Genomic DNA, 12,310 nt, shown 5'->3' with positions numbered 1-12,310 from the left:
TGGGTTTGATATGAGGATATGATGTTTAGCTTGCCCTGGGGCTATGGTGCCATTGAAGCAGTGCAAGGATTTGGCTCACTTCCAGCTTACCTGGGCATGTGTGTATATGTGTTAGGGCCTGACCGGCATGAAAATTTGACCACCAGTACCAATTTTAAGGAGTTAAAAATGCAGATAATTAAAAATATCAGCTGGTGTAATATTACCTGGTCACTATGGACTCCAGCAGCTTTAGTTAAACAGTAGTTTACTGATTGATATTAATGCTAGTTGTTACTTCATATGTCAGTTCTCAAAATGTATGTTGATTTTTTTTAAAATGTTGATTTTTTTTTTATTCTTGATGCATTGTCTACTTTTTTTAAGTGCTCCCTAAGGTTTATACATTAATTCTAAAATATTTCACATATATGGGGGGAATATAGCACTGCATCATAACAAGGGTAGGTTTGTGGTACAAACATAGCTTTTTAAACAATATCAAACGAAAATACATTTAAGAAAGCAAGACAAAAGGTAGCACTTCACAGCAGCTGCTGTCGCTAATAGCAGGTAAACACTTGCATGTTGGAAAACAGAAGGAAAGAGACAAACATTTCAGTAATGTTAAGTAGCTCCAGACTAATGCTGTCCAGTTGTCCAGGGGAGGATGACATTAAATGTGCATGAGGGACGATAAAAGTGTGTTGATGCTTAAAATCTGTAAAATATACAGCTGAAAAATCACTAATTTGTCAGTCTTCCTTGCCAACCATAAACTTACTCTCTTAAACGGACTCTCCTTTTAGCCAATTTAGTAGCAGGTGTCACCTAGACAGACATGTCCCATTTAGTTAAAAAGTTAAAAAAAATAAATAAATAAACAGTACATGATGTTATATAAAGAGACATTATTACACAATGAAAAAGCTGCATTCAGAAACAGCCTCACTTGAGAAATAAATTTAACATAAACATGAACAAGATTTTCAAGTTATGGTTTCTTGGCCTATTAATTAAGTGTATTTTTCAAAACAGCACCATAATCAATAAATGAATTGATTTATTTAAAAAAGTGACAAAGGTAATGGTTATTTGAAGTTTTAAAATAAACACAAATTCCTAAAGTTACTATAAATTGTATCACCAGGAAGAAGCTTTCCATCATTCTTTGTTATGTGTAAGTCTGACCCCTGGTGTGTGTGCGTGTGTGTGTGTATTTTAGAAAGAGAAGGGCTTCTTTGCTGATCCTAACTGATGGAAAACTAAAACTGCAATAAAAAGTCATGAAGTATAGTACTGTCATGTGCTGCCATATTCACTGAAACTAAGTGTAAAGCTGCTCTTTGCCCAAATGTAAGTCCATTGATTTATTCATTGTGTGCATTCGAATCAATTAATGAATCATATCTAATCTTGGAAACGTGTTTCATCACTGTCATCCATGTGAGCGTTTATGGGACGAGGTGGATGTTGAGAAAGGCTCGGTTCACTATTTGCTCGCTTTGTGTTCTCACTGGTGCTGTGTTTTGATGATGAGACATACATGTTTAACAACCACACACATTTTATTTATGGTGTATTTCATCAATGTGATTTGTGCTGTATGTCATGCAGCGCAGTACTGGGCCGGCCCGGTTGTGTGTGCAGCGAGGATGACTGAGGCAGTAAAGCCAGGCTTGGCTGTGATAGTGCTTTAGCAAGCCGAGCTGTCCCCTGAGTGCTCTATAGTGCAGCACTGCACAGACCCGCGGCTAGGGTTTCACGCTGGGTCTTTCTGCATCCAGCACTTTATGGACATGCTCAAGATAGACTGGCCAGTCATTTTGAAGTTCACTGTGGGAATATGGAGCAGTTTCCTACTGCACACTGCCCTTGGCCTTCTGGCTTTTTGAAAGAGATGCTCCAGAGAAGAAGCTTCAAGTGTTCATGCACTGCATTGTTTGATTTCCACCAAATATGGACACGGGGGAGTTGCATCTTCTCACAAAACCACAAAACTGAAACAAGGTTGATCAAAGAACATAAGTGTACCATTTTAAATAAGGTCACTTCCACAGCATGGGCAGTATTTCACAGTTTCAGCCCCTGGATCACATGAGGAGGTTGAGGGCAGGGAAAATAAGCATAGCAGCATGTTTTTTTTTCTTTCTTTCTCTCTCTTTCTCGCCCTCTCTCCAGACGTGCACCATTTCCTTTGCCCCCTGAACCCGCTGTGCCCCCACCCCCCCAACTCACCTCATTTTTCTTTCACAGCGTCTTGTGTTAATGACTCTCACACTGGAACGGTGATCGAAGTCTATTTATTATCAAGGTAGATAAGCTTTAGGGCTGGTTCTTGGCACACCCAGAGTCTATAGGGCCTGTCAGAGTGACAGGACAGCCCAAAGCAAAGGTGTGCTAAACTTTTCAGATATGTCTTATATACACACCTATATGCAAAATCTTATTTCATGGAAGAGGGTCTGTAGGTCTGCATTCAATCCATTCAATGCATTATTTGTCCTTATGTCGAGCATTGATGACCTGCACCTTCCAAAATATTTTTCTTCAACTTGGGCTACAGCATTTACGCTAGCGTAACATTTCCTCCAAATGTCTCACAGTTTTGGTGTTTGGCAAAATATACCAAAGGCTGGAATATAAACATCAGGTTTTCCTCAGCCTAGAGATTTAATCAGACCTGATACTTTGTTCCAAAGCTGAGCTTTCTGTCCGATCCTGACCCAACCCAGCGCACAGTATCACGTTTTCTTTTTAAACCCGACCTAAGCCCAAGAGAATTTTATTAGAAACCAACCGGACCCAAAACATATTGTCAATTTTGAGCCCAAAGCTGACCCAAGAACAAAAAAAAATTCTGCCCAAAACTTAACCAGACCGGCCCATCGTTACCCAGCATAACAAAAAAAATCTGACAACAATGAAGTGACAACAATTGCTATAATTAGATCATGGGTAAATAAAATAATAAGCTGTCAAAAATCACATCCCACTTTAATGCATTTATTCTTTAAAGAACGCTTTTGAACAGCAAATCTGTTTTTCAGTCTGGATAAACTATTAATAATGCACTACTGTTTTCATGCTATGCAGCGCTCATATAGCAGGATGTTAGCTTTCTCCTGTTTAATCCTAAAGCATTTGGCAGTTAGTTGCATGTTGTGAGTTGCATGTAGTTTCATTTCTATGCAACTTGACAGTTACATGATCTCATTTTCAACCATCAAATAAACTGTCTTATTTTCTTGTCCTTACTCTTGTCCTTAATAAGTGCATTGTCTGCATTTTATTTGGTTGCTTCACAAAGTTGAGATGGTTGCAACTGTTGCGGCTAAGTTGCAGGATGCTTTATGTTATGAAACTCAAGTGAAAACTAGTTTTCTGAAAGTTACAAGCATCTAAAGTTTCACATGTAACGCTAGCCTTAAACTCAATGTCTTTACATTGAACATATCCCATATAACATATTTAACATACAACATAAAACTGCTTTTGGCTCATTAAATATCCTTTTGGCTGCACTTAACTGTACTTTATGGAGTTGATTCTGTGTTTATTTCCCACATGTCAGTTTTCACAGGACCTAATGGAACTCATTGCTAAATTTTATCAACGATGTCAACAAATTCTGTCAATCTGTTAAAGTGGAAGGCAGGCTGTGAAAACTCAAATGTGAAATTTGAACCCAACCTAAACGTGACACCCATCTGAACTCAGTGGTACCCAGGGTGTTGGGGTGGGTCTTCGCAGGTTTGGGCACGTAATTCAAGCTCTAGGTCAGCTGTGGACAGGACATGGTGATGCATATAACTGTTATCATTTGTGAAATGATTTACGTTACTACACCATCATTCTTAAAAGTTGCTAACTAGCTGCTTTGGAAGGCTGCTGGAGGAGAACTGTAGAGATGGAAACACTTCAGAAAGATAAATCTATCACACTGTGCATGAGGTCATCAATTCCACATTTCTGCCTTTTTTGATGAGTGGAGGTGGGCCTACGCAAACAGACCCTCTCCCCCATTGCTGGAGACTGAGTGGACTCTGCTCACTCTGTAGCCAGACGAGGAAGTTTGGGCCAGTGCCATGCAGACCTGCCACAGCTAGACAAGCATATTAAAGGCCTAGAGTGCAACAGAGGGCTTTTGTCCGTCACAGCACAGCAGGCTTGCTTTGGGTTACTATCTCTCATTTCAGTGGCTTGCCAGGCCTCATGGTATGTGCTACATATTGCAAAAGGGGAGTATTTTGTCTTGGTCGATTTCCAGCTCTTTTATTTGTGGTGGAAATGAGCTAATCTTGCTACTGTGCATGTGTTAAGCATGATGAATATTTAACTGAATATTTATCACCGTCTTCTCTATGGTGTTGCCCATCAAACAACCCTGCAGAATCCAAATTCATAGAGATGTGTTAGATTGGGGCACTATAAAGTACAGCTTATTACTATGCTGCTAAGAAATCAGTCTGAATGGATGAGGCAAAACTCCACTCTGCCATTCTAAAGTAATATTGTACTTTTTAATGTTACATTCTCTGATAAAATCAGAATGGGAGTATGAACATACTAACCCCACGCACATTTTCAAGCACTCATTGTTTTATTTAAAAATCAATTGAATTAGGACACCACCTAATTCTGGTCTATTTGAATGTAATTATGTAATACTTACATAGCTATATGCACAACAATAATGTTTTTATCAAATTCAGATAATAATAAAGTATATGTCATCTTCCACTTACAAAAGCAAATGTGGAATCAACTAAATGTTTGCAAACGAGAGAGACATAACAGCAGTATGAGAGCAATAGGGCTATAATCATGAAGAAGTTGGAACTGTTGCTCTCACTGAACATCAGTGATGACAATTGGAAACCGTATTTTCATGTTCAACTTCATGTGAGTTTTATGTTCAATTCATGTGAACCTTGCATTCACATCATGAATATAATGTTAGTGAGTTATTAAAAAGTATTTCTGTTGAAGCTTATTTAAATGGAAAACACTCTAAGGGGGTCAAATTGTGGCTAATGAGACAAATGTGATTAACTACACAAAATTATGCAATTATTTGTGATTATTTTAATAATTTGACACCCTTTATTATTAATAATAACACCCCATTTCTGTTATTGCTCGTGATGACAGAAACTCTTAAGTCACACCAAGTCTATTGTTGTCATTCTTTTGCTATTCTCTCTATTATTTGTCTTAAAAGCCTTCTTCCCTGTCTTGCCCAAACCCAATTCCTTCTGCTTCACATTCCACCAGCACTAAAAAATACCACATTTGTGTAGATACAAGATACATAGGATCAGTGTGTCCTTGTGGCAGATGGTCTTGGGGGAACATTTCCATGGATCTGTGGATCTGTGCTGGAACATGCAGGACTAATCACAGCACCTGTGTCCTTTATGACATAGCTTAGCATCACATGACTAGAGAGAGCTTTGAGCAGCCTGAAGCACCCTCACCAATCAGCACCTCTGGCTGACCTCACATTAACCCAGGCAAGAAGAGATCCATCTCCCAACCTTTACGCGGTCAAGGTCATTACTTAAAAAGTTTATACTGCTTGCAAACGGAAGGCAGAAGATTGTGAGAATGGTTCTTAATGATTATATGCAGTGAAAAAAAGTGCAATGAATTGAAAAAAGCAGAATGGTTGATGGTAAGAACCTCTCCGCTGGACTAGCAGAGAGTGATACCACATGCAGAGCTGCTTGTGTATCTGGTAAATATTATTTTGAGGTGATGGCTCACGTCCTCTCCAAAGCAGGACCATACTGGGCCTCTGAAGAACATAATGTGGAACAGAAGGGCAGTGTTTCGCTCATTGTCCGGTGCATTAACCCCAATCAGCTTTGGGAAGGCATCCTGACATCAGAGGGGCTGGGGAGGGGTGAGAGAACCAGAGATAGGGCTCAACATAGCCAGAATTCTTCCCCTTCTGGAAGATTTAGCCTGATTGGCTCATATTTTATGGTGTGTACTTTGATACTCCTGGAGCCAGAATTAGAAATGGTTTAAGGATGCCTTTTTTCCATATCTTAAGCTCTTAGCTCTGGGCCTGTGTCCCTCTTTCACTACACAGTGACCACATGTAAAAACTGCTTCTTCACTGCCATTTGTCCAGGGAACTTATCATCCACAGTGTTGACAAAGTAATTTGGCTTTAATGAGACATACTTTCCCCTAAAAGTGCTTTTTGTGTGTGTGTGTGTGTGTGTGTGTGTGTGTGTGTGTGTGTGTGTGTGTGTGTGTGTGTGTGTCTGTGTGTCTGTGTGTGTTTGTGTGTGTCTGTGTGTGTTTTTCTTTTTTTCTTATTACCTGTCCTTCCTTACCACCAATAATTTGAAGTGCTTCTGTCAGTGACTAACAAAAGTTTTAGGAAAAGTTGAGGGAGACATATATGAGGTTCACTTGGTTGTAGATGGTTGAGTAGATTATTTTCTTTCAATTCGTGCTTCTTGTTGGAATCATGCAAGAGACATTGCCAGTTTTGGATTCTTTTTGATTCCACTTACTGACTATACGCCCCCTTCAATTTATCCACCTCTTGCCTTTAACTCAGCTGATCACCCATAGATTTTACTTGCCAAAAGCAAACCAACATAACATCTTCTTCTCCATATCAATTATAGCTTTTTTGTCATGAAATACATGGTTTGTATTACAGCTTAATTTCTAGTTCATTACGGTGAATCCACTGATGGTTCTCCTTAGTAAATACTCAAGAGACAAATCCTGGAACATGTCATTAATCATAGCCCTCAGGCTCCCATGTCTCCTCATACCTCATGTCTGTCCCATCTCCACAGGCTCGTTCTCCAAATGTCAGTGCCGATGACAGGTAAGGCAGCCCCGAAAAGTCAAAATGCCACTGTCACTTTTCTGATGAGCATGCCCTGTACACTTTTAGCAGCATGCATATTCATTGGACCTCCCTCCACACTCAGCAGTGCCCATAGATGGGGCCAGTGGGCAATTTTATTCCTAATTACATCCCCCTCTCATGCCCTCTAAGACCCCTGTGGCATCGGAGGAGGTTGAGGGGGGACGCCAAAGTGGATGCCAGGGCTCGTCATGGCTGTCACAGTGATTGCTCTTATAGCTCATCCAGCACAACTTTATTCTAACCTCCTTAGGGAGTCCCTTACCCACTTTTCCCCATGACGGAGCAGTTGTCGTCTTACCCTGGGTGACAGAATGGCCTTGTAGAGCATTGTGACTTATCCTGACTCAGTGATCTATTGCTGTTGTGTGTCAGGTCGGGTAGTCTTGCATCAAGTGTGAGTCTGTCACTCACCTACACTCTTGAAAATCAAGATTTCAAAAAGGGAACTTCGGAACGATGCCATAGAGGAGCCACTTTTGGTTCTATAAAGTACTGTTCAATGGATATTTTTGAAAGCTTATATTTATTCTTAAAATGTGTGAATCAGGAATCAGAATGCATTCGTTTTCCTTAAAGTGACATATTTCCCAGTGAAATAATTGTGGGTGGGACATGATTTCATTTTTCAATTTGATTAAATTGAGATACGTGGTCAACTGAACATGGAGTTACATACTGATGGTCAACAGCATCTATCTGTTTTGCAGTTTAATATAATGGCATTTTGATTGTGTGTTTTCTTTAGGTTCTGAAACATCAATAATTATTTGTTGAACATTTGATTTTAATATGCATTTTTTTTGGTTTAAGTCGTAGCTGAGGCAGTGTGCCTGTTAGCAGGCTAGCCTATTAGCATCTATGTTGCTTTCACATTCATATCATATTCATATTCATATGTTTCATATCAAAATGCTCCATTATCTTTGTTACTACTTATCAAAACTGCTACAGCAAATTCAGCAGCTATAAACCTTTTGTACACGTCTCCAAAGCTAACTGAATGAAGAATGGAGGGTTTCCCATATGATGGCCCAGTCTTAGTGATTTCCTGAGTTTCCATTGGTATGTTTACCACAAAATGTAGAATTACCATTTGCACACAATGAGAGGCAGATGATGTGTGCCTCAGCCCCTCTTTGATTATTTATTTATTTATTTGGAATTACATTTATGTTGGCACCTTTACCAAAGGAAATTCTTTGCACACCTTGGTGAATAAATATTCTGATTCTGATTCTAAAAGGTTTGGTTGTACTTTTGTTTTGGTACAGATTACGTTACAGGACTGTAACGTAAAAGAAAGTAATGAGTAGTTTACTTTTTCCAAGAAGTAATTAGTAATCTTATTGCACTAAACACAGTGCATCAAACACTTTTATTTCATAAAATTGAGGAAACTTCAGTTTTTCATGATATGATTTGATTAAAACCTCGACGAAACAGCAACAGCGTGACACTGTAAGAAAGACCCATTTGACAATGGCTGTGCTTTATGAGGCAGCAATCCATCTTTTTTCCTGTGCCCTCTCATGCGAGAGGCCACGCTGGAGCATGCATCAGTGCTGACACACCAATATCCGCTTTGTGCCCCAGTGGGGCAAGCGGCTTTGGCCCAAATGTGGTGCTGCCCCTCTTCCTACTGACTCTGCCCTCAGCAGACCCCACTTCCAGTGGCCCAACATGCACACTTCCTGTTAATGCACAGAGAGAAGTTACTGAGAACATTTGCACTGAACTTTGGAGTGAAGATAACTGTGGTTATTGCTTCTTATTGCCCTGATTACATTATATGTTCTTGCTGTAAATGTAGGAGCTACAAATCAGACCCTGTTGCACATCATGTTTTTTCTGCTGGCTCCTCTGTATCAAATTTTACGTTCTTATGGTCTGCAAAGTGCACAGAACTAAAGCCACTGTGTCAGTATTATATAGCGAGCCAGCTGATCTTTAGGTTCTCTGCTGTTATTGCCATGCTGTTCCTTTTTACTGTAATCTATCCAGCTCTCAGTCTGTCTGTTCAGGACTCACCACATGGCTTCGCTGTATCATTTAGCGTAAAAGATTGAATCCTTCTTTCTTTCCCTCTTTGTCCTCTGTCTCTCTTTCTGTCTGCCTCTGCTGCCAGACATGAACGTGGGAGAATCTTTTTTTTATGCCATTTTTTTAAGCCATTGCACCCTGACCCACACCCTTCCTAAGTACTTTTACCCTACCTTGAACGTTTCGTGATGCTCCAGTGACCCCTAGTCTGAGGTTAACTAATAACGGAGACGTTTCTGAAAGATGCTTCCCGAAATTTAATGCATTGAAAAATGTGTTTCCTCATATTTTACACAGCCTCCCTTTCGCACATTAATGACCCTCATGGTAGTTGGGGGGTGGGGGGGAGGCATAGGAGGTGTCTTCCTGGGCTCTTGGTTAATACACTGCATGCTAAAGTGGCTAACCTGCTTGTCCCCTGCAGAGAGTGAGGATCCACCTGCGCTGGATCTAATGGGTCGAAAGTAAAAACAGACCATCTCTTGATGGACACTGGGTCTGAGGGCACATCCTCTGCAGCTGGACGTGGCAGTTAAACATGGCTCTGTCTCAAGGACATGTCTCGCAAATGTAGCGTGAGAGGAAGGATTTCCCAAACTAATAGCAATTTTGTTCAAAGAAAGACAGTTACAGCCAAGTGGAGCTCTGCTGTGAGTCTGCCTTATGTTGGGATGAATTTATGGTTTTATTCGGCAATAAAATACAGATGGTCACCAAATAAGTTCCTGTATATTCTTTTTTTGACCTCAGTCAAGCTCAGACTGTTGAGAACTTTAGGGATTCTTTTGATGACAAAAATAAAGTATAGTCTAAGTTTTAAAAGTGATAATTGGGCAGTAAGTATTAATTTGTTCAGAAAAAAAAATTAGAAAATAAATACAAATAATATAATATAAATATGAAGTTTATATAATAACCCCTTCCCATGCTCTGTATTAATTATAATTTTCCTCCAATACCTCGTTAGGCTCAATCAGTGCTTCATTAAATTATATTTAGTTTAGCTTTAACAAATATATTGCATTATTCTGTTTTAATATTCACTCAAATAAAGTTATTCATTTTTCAGCTGCAAGAAAAAGCAGGAAACAGATATTTAACATTTACACCAAAGCCTCAACAGCTAAATATCAGTGTAAATATTAGTATTTAGTGAGTTCACGCTTTGCCTTTATTACAACTTCAGTTCTTTTTGGTAGACTTGCTTTCAGGTTTTCAAAGAAATCTGCAGGGATATTTTTACACACTTTCAAAGTTGGTTATTTAAGTTGGTTTCAATTTTCTGCTTTTCGCAATCCAAGTAATCTCAATTACAAACGTATACAAAATACAAATACAAAATTCTACTTTTTTGCCCGTTTCCTTTTTTCAGTAAGGGCTTCTTGACAGCTACACATACTTTCAGACAGTGTTGAATTGTCTTCTCACAGTGTAAGAATGGATGGAAACACCTGTGGATTTTTTCAGATCTGTAGAGTGAGTAGAGCTTATTTTCTCCTCTCTCTCAAAGAAGGAAGCTTTAAATATTGTTTATCTGATAGGGACAAAAATATTAATGTGTAAGTTGATCACCCTTTTGAATAGACAGCAGAGTGGTGAAAACAGACAGTTTGAGCTTTTTGGAAAGTTGATGTGCCTGATAGTAATTTGTAGAGTATTGGTTTATAAATGAGGACAGATTGACACTGCTGGAAAGAAGTAATGTGGGATGTTTTTGGGAGAAATAGAGGAATTCATATATTCATAATCAACTATTTTTAAACAGTTGTAAAAAAAATGAATAAATAAAATGATACTAAGTTAAACTCATGATGAGTTTAGCAGCAATACAAAGTTTTTCAGGGTAGTAGTGAAAGAATTTGCATATTTTAAATGATCAATAAAGACTGCCTGAACTGCTTTTGAAATGAAAACACAGCATTTTGTGCTGCAATCCAGTGTCATGTGACTGTTCATGTGACTATTAGGAAAAGCTGTTTTCTTTCTCATTCTTTCTTTTTTTTTAAGGGGTATAGTTCTCTGTCAAACTTGCACTGTGGAACAACACATTGATAATTGTCTGTCAGAATCAGAGGCAGTTGACAGACAGCTCGTTTGGAATGTTGCGTGAAACTATTTCACAGTTCAGTGTCAAGGTTGTGCTACATCAACCAAATCCCTACTAATCTCAGCTGCCAGTCAGCTCTACCTGACAGGCAGGGACTCTGTGAGCAGGCAGTGTGTTGACGTGTTTTCCTTCACCACTATGCTCAAGACATATATTTTTGTTGGCCTTTATTCACATGGACATGTGGTGCTGAAAGGATTTAGATTTTTCTGCGAAAGTATTTAAAGCACAGCAAATATTTACTTCACTGTTCATGGTGCGGAAACAATACATACAGTTGTGTGCATTCTCAGTTAATCAACCAGTATAAAACAAATGAGTGGAGCGGAAAGAGAGGATGAAAAAAGACAATTTGGCCAGTGGACAAGTTGATCCCAGAGGAAGAACGTCCTTATTTACTTGAGCAGCGATGTGCTGGTACATGAAGTTGAAGAGCTCAGCCTTTTGTTTCCAGTGGGCCTTATTTAATTTTTCTGCAGCAGTGATGTCATCTAAACATGGAGGCGTATCATGTAAAAACAGTCATGCTTTGGATGACCAGGCTGAACTCTGCTTTTGTCCAGCAGTAAATTCAAAAGGCAATCTGGGGAAAACACAATATCTTCTTTGTCAGCACTGAGGGTCTATATCGCTGTGCCTCAGGATATCCCTTTCCCGAGAGGAAGTATTGCTCGCCTAGTATTCTTTCTCACACCTATTTGAATGGTAAAGTTATAATGACTGTATGTGTGCCTTTACACACCATGTCATGCACTGACCCTCTGTATCATGTCCTACCAGTCTCATAACATGAATTCTAATGCAAACTATGGTGTAAGTATTATGCAGATCATTAATCTATAATAAGACCTGTGTTATATCCGATGAAATAGTGGCTTGAAAAAATAATAAAGGGCCCATATTGTACATTTTTCTCTTGCCTTTTGTTTTTCAAAAAAGTCAAACAAAAATAAGTGAAAAACACACAAGTTTCCAAAATGATTAAAAACCACAGTCTTAAAAAATGTTTTTTTCAAAGCGTTCTTTAGTACAGAAAATATGTCCTATGTAGAACCATTTTCTGTACTTAAGAACCCTTGAAGAGAACCCTTGAAGAACCATCTTTTTCAAAGGTGTAGTTAAAAAAAATATTAAACGATACAGAGCAAATGAGACTCATAACAACAATGCAAGAGCTGGTAGCTCACCAAAAATGTCACCATCAGATAAACAGCAAAGCGCTTTCATCTTTGAGAGAGAGGAGAAAATCAAGATCCACTCTTACTTCAGATTTGAAATTA

The 12,310-nt window shown here is 39.0% G+C and overlaps 1 long non-coding RNA gene across 1 annotated transcript in view; it reads left to right on the top strand.

Annotated features, from left to right (window-relative positions):
- LOC108423445 overlaps positions 1-9,626 on the top strand; it is a 46,843-nt gene extending 37,217 nt beyond the window's left edge. Inside the window, exon 3 of the long non-coding RNA XR_001857560.2 lies at positions 9,348-9,626. This is a non-coding gene — a long non-coding RNA (uncharacterized LOC108423445). The remainder of the gene's footprint in view (positions 1-9,347) is intronic.
- The last annotated feature ends 2,684 nt before the right edge of the window (positions 9,627-12,310 follow it).

The sequence above is a fragment of the Pygocentrus nattereri genome, chromosome 10 (genome assembly GCF_015220715.1).
Source record: "Pygocentrus nattereri isolate fPygNat1 chromosome 10, fPygNat1.pri, whole genome shotgun sequence".
Lineage (NCBI taxonomy): Eukaryota > Metazoa > Chordata > Actinopteri > Characiformes > Serrasalmidae > Pygocentrus > Pygocentrus nattereri.
Note: the sequence above shows the minus strand (reverse complement) of the source record. Positions and strands in the feature narration are given on the sequence as shown.